We start from the raw sequence: 16,096 nt of genomic DNA, 5'->3' as shown, positions 1-16,096 counted from the left end.
TATTATTCTATAAAATATAATTATTATATAATTATTATATATTATTATAATTAATATTATATATAGTTGTATATAAACTGAAGTTGATATATATAATATATATAAAATAGGAATAATGCTTTTCTCATTTTCTCATTATATTTCTTATTATATTGCCCATAAAAATGTACAGTTCTCTCCTTCAGAATGTCACTACTACACCTGACATTCTCAGCCACTCCTTCATTCTGAAATCCTTTTCACTCAGCTCCATGATACCATTCTCTCCCTGTTCTTTCGTGTCTCTAACCATTCCTTCTGTCTCCTCTGAGGACTTCTCTGCCTCTCTCCACCTCTTCAGTGTTGTTTGCCCATGTTTCAGTCTTTGCCCTTTACTTCTTACTCTAAACTTTTCCTTCAGTGATACACTTTGGCCCTTTAAATTGCCTCGTTAGCTTCATCTCTGTCACACCTTCCTCCCACCCTATCACTCACACTGAAATATTGACACACCTCAAGCCTTTGCACAGCTACCTCCCTTGGCTTAATGTTCTGCCCATTCCCTTACCTCCTAGCTAACTCCTACTCATCCTTTAGTACTTAGTCACTTTTCTCCAGGAAGTTTTCCTCGACTCCACAAGACTGGATTACGTGCTTCTCCTGTGTGTGTTTCCATATCACCCCCATACTTAACACTGACTGTATCATTTACCACAACGTATGGTAATGAACTTTCTTGAATACCTCTTCTACTAGAATGTGAGCTCTTTGACAGTAGAGACTGTAATTTATGCACTACTGTATCCATAGCCCATGGCATTTGCCCAGCATAGACCTACATAATAATTGTTTGCTGATAGGTAAATCCTGCCAACTCCAAGGTGAAGCACTTTATAAACAGTTAAAGATTACTGTTCTCATCACTATCATTATGATTTTCATTATACAATAATGGAATACAATATAAACAGAATACACTATTTATTACACAAATACTTATTAAGCATCTGCTACGTGCCAGGCACTCTGCTAAGTATTGAGAAATACAACATTGAATAGAGACGTTCTCCCAATTTTCATGCTGTTAATAGTCTCTTGGCCAAAACTCTCAACAAAAGCCTTGGAACAGGATTTTTAATGGTCCAGTCTGCTTTACTATCTACAAACACAGGTGGGGTTCTAACATCAGTCATCTGATACAGAATTGAAAGGAAGCATATACCATACCCCAACCTTCCAGTCAGATGCCTAAGATAATGACTTCTATTCTCAGACTACTTTTTTTTTTCAACGTTTATTTATTTTTGGGACAGAGAGAGACAGAGCATGAACGGGGGAGGGGCAGAGACAGAGGGAGACACAGAATCGGAAACAGGCTCCAGGCTCTGAGCCGTCAGCCCAGAGCCCGACGCGGGGCTCGAACTCACAGACCGCGAGATCATGACCTGGCTGAAGTCGGACGCTTAACCGACCGCGCCACCCAGGCGCCCCCTCAGACTACTTTTTGCACTTCTCTTAATTCCACCCAGACTTTGACCTGCACATCTGATGGACTTTATGCTCCTTTCCCAGATTACTGTGGATTGGTTCCTTTCCAGTGCCTACCTCAATGCCTATAAATAAGAAATTATAATGTAAAATAAACTCCAAAAGGCATCATGGAAAGATTTTCAATATACATGTAGTAATCATCAAAACTGAGAAGTCTAAAACATCCCATCCCTTTGACCCAACTTTTATTTTCTTAATGAACTGTCTGTACTTATTTTAAAATCTGCTCTTGGACATTTACAGAAGATTTTCAAATTAATCTTTTGGGAACATACTCTCATATTCCAAATATCCACTCAATCTTAGACTCATTGATTATTGCCTCCCACTTTCATGCTTTTTATATGCTATTAGTCAACATTTCCCCTACTAGCCTATAAACTTGTGTGGAATTTGGGATGTCTCAGTTAGTTGAGCATTTGACTTCAGCTCCAGTCATGATCTCACTATTCATGAGTTCAAGCCCTGCATCAGGCTCTGTGCTGACAGCGCAAAGCCCACTTCACATCCTCTGTCTCCTACCCCATCTGCCCCTCCCCCTCTCGTGTGCATACACGCTCTCCCTCTTTCAAAAATAAAAAATATTTTTAAAAAACTCATGTGGAATTTGCAGTTTTATTTAGAGCAGAGACCCCAGGCCCTCCTTTAACTACATATAATTACGTAGCTAAAAGTATTCATATATTTAGTATTCACATGTATCACTGTCATTTTAATAAGCCTACAAAATGAGGGGTGCCTGGGTGGTTCCATCAATTGGGCATTCAACTCTTTAACTCAGGTCATGATCTCAGTTGGTGGGTTTGAGCCCCCTGTCGGGCTCTGTGCTGGTGACACAGGGCCTGCTTGGGATTCTCTCTCTCTCTGCCCCTCACCTACTCTCTCTCTTTCAAAATGGATAAATAAAAAAAACCTACAAAATTCAAAGTACTCTAACAGTTTTCCCTTCCTCAGAAACCTGATAAACATTTTTGAATTATCCAATTTTTTCAAGAGGTACTAGAATTCAAGTGTGGTGAGTACATAAAGTTACCTCAGTTTCTACAGGGAAGCTCTTTTAATGTGGTTTCTTTAAAGTTCTTAACTGATACATATTATCAGAATAATGATTTTAAGTATACATTATTAGTAAAATGAGGTTTAAAATGTTCTGTAGTAACTTCTAGCCATGATTCCTTTGATTTATAATAGGGTAACAGTTTGCCATTCTTTGTGTTTTCATCAGGCTCACCAGGCTGCCTCCTCAACTACTGCATCCCCTGCCCCTCTGTGCTCCTTTACTCTGGTCCGTCACTCCAGCTCTGAGAACATTACCTGCATAGTGCATCACAGATCAGAATTAAAATTCTCATCTGGGTCTGTAGGTCTTCTGCAGGCTTCCTCAGACCTGGTTTCCCTTATCTTTTCCCATTCCTTCAACCTCCCACTTAACAAATTTAGTCAATAGCCTATTTCCACCTCCAAGATAAAATTTCTATACCCAACGCGGGGCTCGAACTCACAACCCTGAGATCAAGAGTGACACGCTCCTCCCGACTGAGCCAGTCAGGTGCCAGGCACCCCCTTCCAAGATGATTTTTTTTTTTTTTTTTTTGAGAGGAAGAGAGCAGGGGAGAGGGGCAGAGGGAGAGAGAGAATTCCAAGCAGGCTCCACATTCAGCGTGGAGCCCGACACAGGGTTCAATCCCACAACCCCAGGATCATGACCCAAGCAGAAATCCAGAGTCTGACACTCAACTGACTGAGCCACCCAGGCACTCCCTTCCAAGACAATTCTTAAGCCACATTTTTTTTTTAACCAATGAAGTACTTTCCCAAACTAATCATAATAGAAATGGTGATTTTCTCCGCTAAGCCCTAACTAAGCATGAATGTTTCCTCTCCTTCAGTCTCTGACACCTCTAAATGTGCTTAGGTTTCTAGGTGTATCTGGCATTTAAACTTTTAAATTTTTTATATTGTCAAACACCCCCCCCCCCACACACACACACATCTAAGAAATATCAGTCTAATCTACTTTAACTTTTTATTATAAAACATTGCAGACATCTGCAAAATTAGACTAATATAATGCACACTTATATAACCATCAAAAAGCTTCAAAAATCACCTGCTTTTTCCATTGTCCTCAGCAATACAAAATCTGTTTATTTGTTATACCAGTGCAGCATGACACATAAGTGATGACACTTTTCTGATGTTTTAAACCCTACTTCAGCTGAAATCACTACATCCTAGGCACCACAGAGTACATCCTCCTGTTCCCTCAGAATTAGGCCCAGAATAACACTTGCCTTTTATTCTCTCTCGGGAAGACTTTAAAGTAACTACTTAAAGAAAATCAGTACATTCTCAGTTGATTAAATCATTAATAAAATTAAGTTACATATACAAATAAAATGTAAGGATTTTTTTAAAGCTACAATACATCGCAGGAAAGACTTGGAGTCTCTACACTGAATGAAGGAGAAGAGCCGAAACTAACAACTGAATCCCTATTATGGGGCCACACAGTAGGTGGTTTACACATGTTATTTCCTAGATTTAGAGGTTATGAGTGTGATAGAATTACAAATAAATGGGAAAAGATGGAATTAGCTGAAATGAATATTCATTCGCTCAAGAAAGTTATTGAACATCTTTCTGGGGTGCCTGCGTGGCTCAGTCGGTTAAGCTTCTGGCCCCGGCTCAGGTCATGATCTCATGGTTTATGAGTTCGAGCCCTGTGCCGGGCTCTGTGCTGACAGCTTGGACCCTGGAGCCTGCTTCGGATTCTATGTCTCCCCCTCTCTCTGCCCCTCCTATGCTCATGCTTTCTCAATAATAAATAAACATTAAAATATTTTTTGTTTAAAAAGTTATTGAACATCTTTCTGCAATGTGCTACATGTAGTGTAAGGCACTACATATACAAAGATGAATAAAATCTATCTTTTTATGGAGCTCACAGTGTAGATGGGATGAAAGCTAATTACCGATATAACAAGGCTAACAATTTTAGTTAGAAAATGATTCATTTAAATAACATCTGAAAGTGTGGGAACGCATATAAAAATAAGTTTTATGATGTTAAAGAAAAAAGCCTCCAGTAGAAGAAAGGCTATAAATTAGAGGAGTGGTTTTAGAACTTTTTGAGTTTAGGACTGATGTCTGGATCTATTATTGAGAAGCCTTAGAGAGCTTCTGTATGGATTTTATCTATAGATATTTAAAATATTGAAAATTAGGGGCGCCTGGGTGGCGCAGTCGGTTAAGCGTCCGACTTCAGCCAGGTCACGATCTCGCGGTCCGTGAGTTCGAGCCCCGCATCAGGCTCTGGGCTGATGGCTCAGAGCCTGGAGCCTGTTTCCGATTCTGTGTCTCCCTCTCTCTCTGCCCCTCCCCCGTTCATGCTCTGTCTCTCTCTGTCCCAAAAATAATAAACGTTGAAAAAAAAAATTAAAAAAAAAAAAAAAAAACATTAAAAAAATCCTTACATTTTATTTATATATGTAACTTAATATTATTAATAATGTCATCAAATAAGAACTTACAATTTTTTTGGACTGGTTACTTCAAAGTCTTCCCAAGAGAGTCCTTTCAAATAATAACAAACCCATTACATATCAACACACACATTTTATGAAAGTAACTATTTTTCAGAATAAAAATACTAAGAGTGGCATTGTTTTACATTTTTTGCACATCTCTAATTCTGGCTTAATAAAAGGTACATTCTCATACCTTCTTCTGCATTTGAACTAATTGTGACATGTTGTTTTGATTGAAGTATTAAAGATATGGCCTCAAAAAATAAAAATAAAGATATGGCCTCATACAGATGCATAATTGAAAAAGGAAGAACTGGGGCACCTGGGTGGCCTGGTCGGTTAAGCGTCTGACTTCGGCTCAGGTCATGATCTCACGGTCCGTGAGTTCGAGCCCCGCGTCGGGCTCTGTGCTGACCACTCAGAGCCTGGAGCCTGTTTCAGATTCTGTGTCTCCCTCTCTCTCTGCCCCTCCCCTGTTCATGCTCTGTCTCAAAAATAAATAGAGGAGAGGGAGAGAGGGAGAGAGGGAGAGAGGGAGGGAGGGAGGGAGGGAGGGAGAGAGGGAGAGAGGGAGAGAGGGAGGAGAGGAGAGGAGAGGAGAGGAGAAGGAAGAACTTTATGGGCCCCTAAAGGGTGTTGGATATTCCCAGGAATTCTAAAACCACATTCTGAGATTTGCTGAATTACAGGAAAGAATGTTCTATCAACTCACGTTAGTTCTTTCTACAAAGGGAGTAGTTGGACTGAGTACCCCCTCACTGTTTTAGAATGCTAAATGAAGTTGTTTTAATAACTTAATTCCTATACTCAGTAACCTGAATACCAAAGGATTTGGGGAATCAATCTCACAGTCTTTTCCTAATCTAATCTATTAAAGTGACTTTTCTTCCGCTTGCTCAGGCAATGCAGTGTCTTTGGCCACCTTAAGGGGGCAGCAGCAACACAACAATTCAGCCTCGCTGCACTGTTGTGTTAAAGATCTCAGGCAAGCCAGATGAATTGTTATCAAGAATGAGTAGAGAGAAAACACTAAAGGACAAGGTTAAACATGTCGCTCATCAACAAGAGCTTGGTCATAATAAAGAAGGCTGGGATGATGAAGGGATTTAATGATGCCAGTCTAGCATATTAATCATTCATGTTAAATTAAGACAGCTAAGTATTCATCATAGGTTTCAGAGGGAGTATCACAATACTACCATAGCCTATAGCATATTATGATAGGATTTATCAAAAAGGTTGCATTTTTCTCCGAATTTGACATATATGGTCGGTATTAACGATACAGTATTTTTGTGAGAAGGAGAACGTACTTTGTACTAGACATTATGCCTGGCAATGGGATACTAGACACTGTGCCTGGCAAAGGCTGTATGAAACAGCCTTTGAAATCAAATAGCTTTGTTGGAAGAAATAGATGGGACCGCAACTAGTTAATGCACAACATATTAAGTGCTATAATAGCAGTATATACACAGGGCTGTAGAAACATGGAAAAGTTGTGGAAAAGACAATGGTGGGATAAAGGAGGGGCTTGGGACTAAGGAACATTACACAGAGATAGTGACATTTGATTTAGACCTTGAAAGAGAAATAGGAGAAGATAAATAGGATTTCACACATTCAGACAAAAGAAGCAACAAGAACAAAAACACCAATTGCCTGATGACCTGTTGCAAATTTGGGGAACTATAAGTTACCCAGCAAATATATGGTGAAACTAGAAAAGCAGGTGGGGCACAGACTGGGAACATTCCTAAATGTCATATTAAGAAAGTTTAGACTTGATCCTATAGGCAATGAGGATCTAGAAAGGGATTGTTTTAAAGCAAGAATGTGAATTAGATACATAGTCTAGAAAGAAAAAGCACTCTGACAGCCATGCAGAAAATTGAGGTACACGGAAGAGGACAAATACAGTGGTCCCGGCAAAAGAACACCTGAATTAAGACAGTGGCATTACAAATCAAAAACTGGAAGAGACATTTTAGCAGTGGAACTGACGGGACATAGTGACCCATTCATGCCCTTATTTAATACGTGTTCATTAAGCTCCTACTATATGCCAGGCACTGTCCTAGGCTGTGAGAGATGAAAGTGAACCAAAAGACAAAGCCCCTGCTTCCAGGGAACTTACCTTGTAGTGGGGCCACTACTGCAAGAGCTTTGGCCACTTAGATTTGGAGAGAGAGAGGAGAGGCAAGGAATACTGTGAAGAATTAGCTCGAAGTTTCTAGTTTGAGCAAATGAGTAGACAGAGTTACCATTAATTGAGATTAAATCTGAAAATACATTTAAGGAGTCAGAAAATGAGCTCAGTTTTAAATAAATTTTACTACCTGTCAGAATGACATGGATTTTAATCCTGGGTGGCTCAGTGGGTTAAGCATCTGAATCTGGAATTTGGCTCAGGCCATGATCTCACAGTGAGTGTGATCGAGCCCCTTGTTGACAGCATGGACGGAGCCTGCTTGGGATATTCATTCTGTCTTTCTCTCTTTCTCTCTCTCTCTCTCCCCCCTCCCCCCTGCACTCACTCCTGTGTGCATGCTCTCTCTCTCAAAATAAAAAAATAAGTATTAAAAAAAAAAAAGAATCAGGATTTTTAGAGCTCATTATACAAAGACTTTAAAGATCAGCTTTGTGCAGTGGCAGGATCGTAGCCAATGAGGGTTATCCGAAGCACAATTATTGCTAATTGAAAGATCGTTTAGTCCAATCCCTTCACTTACCATACAGAAAAAGAGTCACGGAGACTCAGTGACTTATCTGAGGTTGCAAATGTTCAGCTGCAGGTTTCTTGACTGTTACTCCATTACTTATTTTATCATTCTCCATTTTTATCTAATTTTAAAGAATGTGAAATATATGTATATATATATAAATATATACACATATATATATTTATATACATAATATGCTGGATGGGTAATACTAATATTGGTATCAACAGGTACAGCAATTAGTGAGACAGGCTTTAAGACACTTTTGAAAATGACTTAATAGCCTGATAAAATGTGTTTCAAGAATAGAGTATAATTTGGAGCTGTTATAAAATAATTTCCAGGTTGAGTATTAAGGTATGAAGCTCAAGCTGTGAGACAATATGTAAATCTCATAGTAGAATATAATATTAAGTACATCAGATCTAAAAATATTCATGCTAATGTTTCTATTCTAGAATTTCATTGGATCTATGCTTGACCTCTATGTTTTCTAAATTAATTTTCCTTGACTTTTTTAGATACTCAATTAAAATATTTCAACATAGCAAATAATGCAGGAATCAAGAAAATACTTTTTTTTAAGTTTATTCATTTATTTTCAGAGAGAGAGAGAGAGAAAGAGAGAGCAAGCGCACAAGCAGGGGAGGGGCAGGGAGAGAGGAAGAGAGAGAGAATCCCAAGCAGGCTCTGCTCTGTCAGTGCGGAGGCTGACCCAGGGCTCAAACCCATGAACCACAAGATCATGACCTGAGCCAAAACCAAGAGTCAGATGCTCAACCAACTGAGCCACCCAGGTACTCCTTAAGAAAAGAATTTTAAATCTTAGCTATCATTTATAATAATGGTTACATTGTGTTAATGTGTTATCTCCTTTCTCAAGGAACAGAATTGTCACGACTGACAGCTTTAAATCTGCATTTCATTAAACTCAAGTAAATTATTTGTCTCAAATTTTAAGAAGGTTTTAGAACACTTAACTATATACTACAATTAATGTTAAAACCTATCCCTTTACAGTCTTTAGAACAAACAACAACATTGTTTTGAGCTTCATAAAATGTGAGCCTAAATTTTACCATTTTTCACTTCACCAGAAATATATACTTAAATACAATACAACTTGGGGCACCTGGGTGGCTCAGTCGGTTAAGCATCTGACTTAGGCTCAGGTCATGATCTCATGGTTCATGAGTTTGAGCCCCTCATCGGGACCATAGAGCCCGCTTCGGATCCTCTGTCTCCCTCTCTCTCTGTTCCGCTCTTGCTTGTGCGCCCTCACGCGCTCTCTCTCTCTCAAATAAAAAACATTTACAAAATACAACTTTATTACATTTCTTTAGTAAAGATGATAACTTTATACTTTAAAAATACTATAAAACCTGTGATAAGCCTTGTCACAATTCAAAAATGTTAAATTAGATCCTATTTTATCTGTTAGAAATAGATTTTTTTCTTCCTACCAATATAAACAATTCCTCACTAGTGACAAAGAATCTTATTTTCAACTTGCCTTGACATTCTTCTCTATTAATAAAGTATAATACTTTGCACTCATATGACTGTATTTGATAGTTTTCAGAGGGCAATCACTGTGCTAGGAGTACCCTTAAAAGCAAGAATGCTGCTCTATTCTTTTTTTTTTTTTAATGTTTATTTATTTTTGACAGACAGAGCATGAGCAGGGGAGGGGCAGAGAGAGAGACAGACACAGAATCTGAAGCAGGTTCCAGGCTCTGAGCTGTCAGCACAGATCCCAACACAGGGCTTAAACTCACAAACGTGAGATGGTGACCTGAGCCAAAGTCAGATATTCAACCGACTGAGCCACCCTGGTGCCCCTGCTCTACTCTATTCTTTATCCTTAGCATCTCATACAACTAGGACACACAGTACAAACTCAACTCATATTTGGAGGAGTGAATGAATGACAAAGATAACAGGAAAATTGTCTAATCCAAAGTCAACCCAAATAAAACTTATGATTAACATCTCCCAAAAGAAGGCTGCTGGTAAGAATGCATGCATGAATGAATAGAACACGAAGTAAAATGGACTGTATTTACATTAAACTAGGTCTCTTGAAAAACCAGAAGTTGGCTTCCAAAGCACATGGATGTGGTAATCTCTGGAGGAGAATGGGCTTCCTCACCTTCTGTGCAAGTGGAAATGGCCTTTCAAATGAAGGACACAGCTGGGAAGGGGCAGCCCCAGGCCCTGCCTACAAAGAAGGGGAGGATGGAAAGACAGAAGAGGAACAGTAGTTAACTCCCCTTTATGGCCAATCTCTAGGGGTCAAAAAACTCTCCTAAACATTTCCAGGAGGGGAAGGGATTAAGATTATTTAAGAGTTCCCAGAAATACCTACCCTATGCTTTCTGAAATCCCACCACTTAAAATCTTTTTACTCATTTTAGCTATCAATACATTGCCCCTTCCAGCTCAAATTGATACTAGCAATTAGTGTCAGTGAATGTTAACCTGTTCTTCTCATTCCTATGATCACATTATTTAAGAGAAGGATTGCTAACCAAAATATATCTACACTTAAAGTCCGGATTCCTAATGCCAGGTCCAGACTTCCCATCATATCATAGCTTCAGACTTGCCCTCATACTTAGATCAGAAGACTCAAGCGTCTAGGGTCAGGCAATGTAAAAGTAGTGGAAGTCAATGTTACGTAGTGTTAATTGACAGTTAATGTAAGTGAATGAGGACTGGTTGTAAAACAACAGGGAATGGAGGAGACAATGTCAAGAGCAGCCTGTGTACCCTGAGGGGGAAGCAACTGCTGGTCCCAGGGTATTGTTGCGGTGCAGAAAGGACCCAGTTTTGCCAACATCCTCCAATTTTTCAAGAGAGGCTGGAAATCCAGGTTTTATTTTTTAAGCCTGTTTGTGGCTGTAAGTGGCTTCTGGCTGCCAATTTGTGGCCCCTGATCTAAATGAACAGGCAGCACTAAGAAAATGGAGAGACAAAGGGAGGCCTAGTTTGGCCTGAAAGGCGGAGGCCCAGTCAAAGGGGAGGAAAGGACAAGAAAGAGGCACAGAAAGGAAGGTGGAAGTCAAATTTCACCAACCTCAAAACATGGCCCAGGGAGCTCCAATCTGTCTTCTAATCTGACAGCAAAAGGGAGGAGATGACAAGAAGAAAAAAAAAAAAAAAAAAAAAAGGAGGGGCAGGGAGAAAAAAAAAAACGCTACTGATAGAAAAAGGAAATACATCAAAATGCTAACAATACATGTGTCACATTTTGAAGGTCCCCTTTTCCATTCCTGATATTTTTTAACGTTACATTATTTTTGACAGAACGAGTGGGAGAGGGGCACAGACAGGGGGAGACAGAGAATCCAAAGCAGGCTCTGTGCTGTCAGAGCAAAGCCCGATGTGGGGCTCAAACCCACCAATGGTGAGATCATGACCTGAGCCGAAGTCGGAAGCTTAACATACTGAGCCACCCAGGTGCCCCTCCATTCTTGATAATTTTTAACCATAAATATGGTTATATTAAGTTTAGAACAAAAAACCCACAAATTTTACTAGAAGTTAAATAAGTTGGATTTCAGGGTAAAAATCCACTCATCACAGAGTGTAGAAAGTCTACGCTATGGTTAAGTCCAGCCAAACTATGCACTGAATACTTAAATAGAAAAAGAAAATATAACAATTCCAAGTGTATATAAATAATATGTAATTTTCCAATTATAAAACCAGAAGAGAACATGAAAAAACCTACACAGGTGATATAGACCACAAATTGATTAAGTAAGAACAAAACTATGTGAAATTGTTAAGAATGCTGCAGGTTATTTTCCCTCTAAATTATAAAACAGCTACCAAGATATTTTGTGTGTATATGCCTTACATACTAAAATATACTGCGTCCTCTCTCCCATAAAAATGTTTAGACATCTGCCCACCTATTACATACTTTTCTACATTTACTTCATTGTTTTCCTTCTTAGAGGCATGTGCTTTTATTTAAACAATACTTTTATTTGCCTTCAGGGTGTTTTGAAGATAACGGTAAGTTTTATCCTTTTTTCCTAAATGAAGAAGTGTGTCATTTCAGGTCACTTGGGTTCGAAGCAATCTAAATCCCCAATTAATCTCTTCCAAATATACATACTCAGTTTTCATTCTGTTCACAAATGGAACCCTAACCTAAATACTTCAAGTGTAATTTCAGGGGAAAAATACTGTTCAAAAGCCTAGATAACGCATTCCTTTGTTGATGCTAAATATAGTCATCTCGAGATGACACACATTTTGACAATGATCAGTCTTACATATCAAATTTTCAAAAATAGCACAGATTCCATTGAAGGTGAACAAGAAAAATGGCTCTTCACTACATTCAGCTGAAAAGGGATTTAGAAGTGTGACTCTTCCATTAAAACCGAATTTTGCCAATTTGAGGGAAACCGGATTTAAAAAAATTTTGTTGTAGTTTTTGCTTAGGGCTCCTTAAGGGAGTTGTTGTAGATAAAACACACAATTTCCCACATTTTTCTTTAAATTATTCCAAAGTATAAAAGATCTTCAAAAATAGAGGACTAATAGCTGTGAGGAAGAATCATAACTAGTTGTATTAAATAATCAAAGTTCATTTATACTAAACATATCTCAAAAAAACAACTGTCCCTCAGTTTGATTAATTATGCATTTTCCACCTTAGCACACCTCAAAACCGAGAAGAATTTCGAAGACTTAGTGTGTTTTGAGTTTTCTTATGGCAGTAATCCAACCTGTAAAGGGGGGGGGGGCGGTGGGAATAATGTGGTTCACTTAATGACGTGTGACTAAGATGGCATAAATACTCAGGTTTACTAATCGTACTACCCAACACATAGTTATGCTGTGACTCGCAGGCCAATGGGCCCGTTACACAAATTCATTAACAAAATTTAGCTGATGAATGATGCTCCCATGGCTTTGCTCATGGAACTATTTCTCATGGCTTACTTCATTTTTTCTACCTGCCTCTTTCCCAAGGACAGACATTTTGTTAGGACATACCCTTATGCTATTTTTACCTTGTTCTCCCTCGCTCTCCACCGCACCCTCCCCCCAGCTCTCTTTGTTTCGCGTAATGGTCCTCAAATAAATATAAAATGAAGGTCTCGAAGCCACTGCGATAATCATAACCTCTCAACTTCGTTTTTTTCTTTACAAATGCCAGTAAATTTTCAGCACTGTAGAGCGTTTCACAGTTTACAAACAGTTGGAACGGCGTGGCGTTTTCAAAAAAGAGAGGACAAGGGAGGTCTACAGAGGTGACATTACGCACTCCACTCCAACTTCCCACTGTAGTTGCGCAACCCCAACATCCCACCTCGGACAAAATAGCCTCCAGAAAATACTTTGGAGGGAGGGGGTAGCTGATGGGTTGTTAAATCACATATTACTCCCCAACCTCCGCAGGGACGCACCAGAAAGGATTTCTCTTAAAAACAGCAGGCATCGCTGGCGGCGACGGAGACCGCTCCGGGGGCACGTGGTGGGTGGGGGGGACACCACTGAACTTGGAGCCTGCTTGGACCCCGAGGGGAGAGCGAGGAGACTGGCATCCACTGCGCTCGCGGAGGGCCGTTCCCTGCAGGAGTAGGGAAGGCACTCGAGCACCCGAGTTCCGTGCCGACAGGGCACGGGCGGAGCTGAAAGCAGGGGAGCGGGCCGAGGAAACCGCCGCCAGAGCCCAAGGCCGGCTCGCGCCGCCAGAGGCGCAGACCCGGGCCGGCACCCCGCCGAGTCCGCAGGACGCGGCTCCCTCGGGCCGGGCCGGGCGCGCAGCCACAGCTGGCCGCAGCCCCGCGCGCTCAGGGGGCTGCGGCTCAGCCCCGCGGCGGGGCGCGACTTCCCGCAGCCCCCGCCCCCTCGGGGGACCCGACACCTCCGTGTCCGCCGCCCCCGCCCCACGTTCCCCGACTGCTCTCACCCGCCCGGAGCCGACGAGCAGCGAGTGTCCTCCTCGCGCGCGGAGAGGCTGTGCGCGTCCTGCGCCTGGGTGCGGGCAGGGGTCTGGGCGCTCCGGCCGTTGCCGCCGCCGCTCCGGCCGCTGGGAGCCCTCTGGCCGCCGCCGCCGCCTCCAGCAGCAAGTTTCCATAAAAGTCCTGGTGCGCAGCCTGTTCCCGCATTCCAGGCGGGCCCAGCGCCGGCTGCAGCTGTTCCAGAACACCAGGCCAGTTCCCCCAACCCCCACCTCCGCCGTAGCGCCCGGAGGGGGGTGGAGTGTCGAGGAGGGAGACTGGAGAGGGGCGGCGGCTGCCAACTTTCCGCCAGAACCTGCTGGTCGCCCGAGTCTGGGTCGCCGAGCCTCTCACCGGGGGTCTGGCCTCCACCTCCCGGCAGGGACCGGACACGGGAGGCGGCCTCCCCGGTGGGTCAGGAGTGATGTTGGAATGGGATTCACAGACAGGCTGGAGCCGGCTCCCCACTACCCACGGCCTGTTGGCCCTGGGGCTCACTTCTCTCAGCGGCTCTTGCAGTCCTGGCTTCTAACCCGCACGCCGAGCCACCACCTTTGACCAATTTTTCCTTTGTTGCTGAGACCATAGGGCAGCAGTCCGGGGACCACTTCGTCTGGCTGGGGCTTTTTCTTGGCTTTCGTCTTGAACTCCAAAGAGAGTGGTGATAGAGAAAAGTGGAAGGAGAAGGGGGAGGGAGAAGAAGAGGTTTAAAACAAACACTCACACACTCACTCACACACACACACACACACACACACACACACACACACACACAACTAAAAGCGAGTAATACTTATATAATCTTTCCCTAGTTAAAGGCAAATCATCTCTGGTCTCTTTAAACTAAAGGCACCTGAGAATGTTAGCACCCACACGCCTTTTCAACCAGCCTGTCAGTTAAACCCATCAGACAACCCACGAAGGGGGGGTTTCTGGTTTGGGAGATCTTCAGTTTTTCACTGCATGCACAAAATAAATAATAAAAGAAGAAAGAGAGAGAACGAAAAAAAGAAAAATATAAAGACTTTATTGAAGTAGCATCCACAGAGATACAGCAGGGACAAACACTTCCAACTTCCAGCTCTGGACAGACAGTGGTGCTCAGGTTATATTTTCAGGGATATTGAAAAGGCTTTCTACTCCCAGCTGTAGCTTTTCTTCTCCACCCCATCACCATACACTCAGGATGGAGATTTATTTTTTAAGTTTATGTATTTATTTTGAGAAAGAGAGTGTTCATGCTACAGTGTGGGGTGGGGGAAGGAAGGGGCGGAGAGAGAGAGAGAGAGAGAGAGAGAGAGAGAGAGAGAGAGAGAGAATCCCAAGCAGGCTCCACACTGTCAGTGCAGAACCCGAGGCGAGGCTCAAACTCATGAACTGTGAGATCATGCCTGAGCCAAAACTAAAGTGACTTAACTGACTGAGCCACCCAGGTGCACCATGATGGAAATTCTTTTAAGAGGTGTAAGCTGGGGGGGGGGGGGGCGCACCTGGGTGGCTCAGTCCATTATGCAGTGGACTTTGAATTAGATCATGAGTTTGAGCCTCACATCTGGCTCTCTGCTGTCAGTTTCAAGCCTGCTTTGGATCCTGGGTCGCCCACCCCCCCATCCATCTCTGTCCCTCTCCTGCTTGCATGCGTGCACACTCTCCCAAAAATCAATAAATGTTAAAAAATAAAATAAAAGGCGTAAGCTGAGGCAGCACAGAGCCTGCTTAAGATTCTCTCTCCCTTGGGGCGCCTGGGTGGCGCAGTCGGTTAAGCGTCCGACTTCAGCCAGGTCACGATCTCGCGGTCCCTGAGTTCGAGCCCCGCGTCAGGCTCTGGGCTGATGGCTCAGAGCCTGGAGCCTGTTTCCGATTCTGTGTCTCCCTCTCTCTCTGCCCCTCCCCTGTTCATGCTCTGTCTCTCTCTGTCCCAAAAATAAATAAACGTTGAAAAAAAAAATAAATTAAAAAAAAAAAAAAGATTCTCTCTCCCTCTGCCTTTCCCGCTCACGCGCACGTGTGCATGCTCTCTCTAAAACAACAACAAAAATGAAATAAAAATACAATATCCACTCACCCCATTCACAGCATTCCCTCCTTTCCTGCTGTGGTTTTATCCATATTGCATATCGCTAAGTACAATGTTTATTGTCTGCCCTCTTCCACTAGAATGTCTGATCATGATGGCAGGGCTTTTTATTTATTTTGTCAACTGCTATATCCTCAGTATCTAGAACTGCATATTTGTTGAATGAAAGAATGAATAATGAATTGGTGAAGGGAGAAGGCCTCCCATGCCTTGGATACCTACTAGAGGGTTTTCTTTTCTTTTCTTTTCTTTTTTTTTAAAGAGACC

At 42.0% G+C, this 16,096-nt stretch overlaps 1 protein-coding gene and 1 pseudogene across 10 annotated transcripts in view; one reads left to right on the top strand and one right to left on the bottom strand.

Annotated features, from left to right (window-relative positions):
* Positions 1–14,437, bottom strand: part of NEXN (nexilin F-actin binding protein) — a 54,193-nt gene extending 39,756 nt beyond the window's left edge. For 3 of the 10 annotated variants that reach the window (XM_045477954.1, XM_045477952.1, XM_045477959.1), the window contains exon 1: positions 13,722–14,437. The gene's annotated coding sequence lies outside the window, so the exon portion shown is untranslated. Of the gene's footprint in view, positions 1–9,935; positions 10,000–13,721 lie in introns of those variants that run through there. The other 7 variants (XM_045477955.1, XM_045477958.1, XM_045477957.1 and 4 more) reach the window with 6 other exon arrangements.
* On the top strand, positions 7,698–7,863 carry LOC123600091 (annotated as a pseudogene).
* Positions 14,438–16,096: the final 1,659 nt, after the last annotated feature.

The sequence above is a fragment of the Leopardus geoffroyi genome, chromosome C1 (assembly GCF_018350155.1).
Source record: "Leopardus geoffroyi isolate Oge1 chromosome C1, O.geoffroyi_Oge1_pat1.0, whole genome shotgun sequence".
In the NCBI taxonomy this organism is placed as follows: Eukaryota; Metazoa; Chordata; class Mammalia; order Carnivora; family Felidae; genus Leopardus; species Leopardus geoffroyi.
The sequence above is the reverse complement of the archived record's forward strand: the minus strand, read 5'-3'. Positions and strand labels throughout refer to the sequence as shown.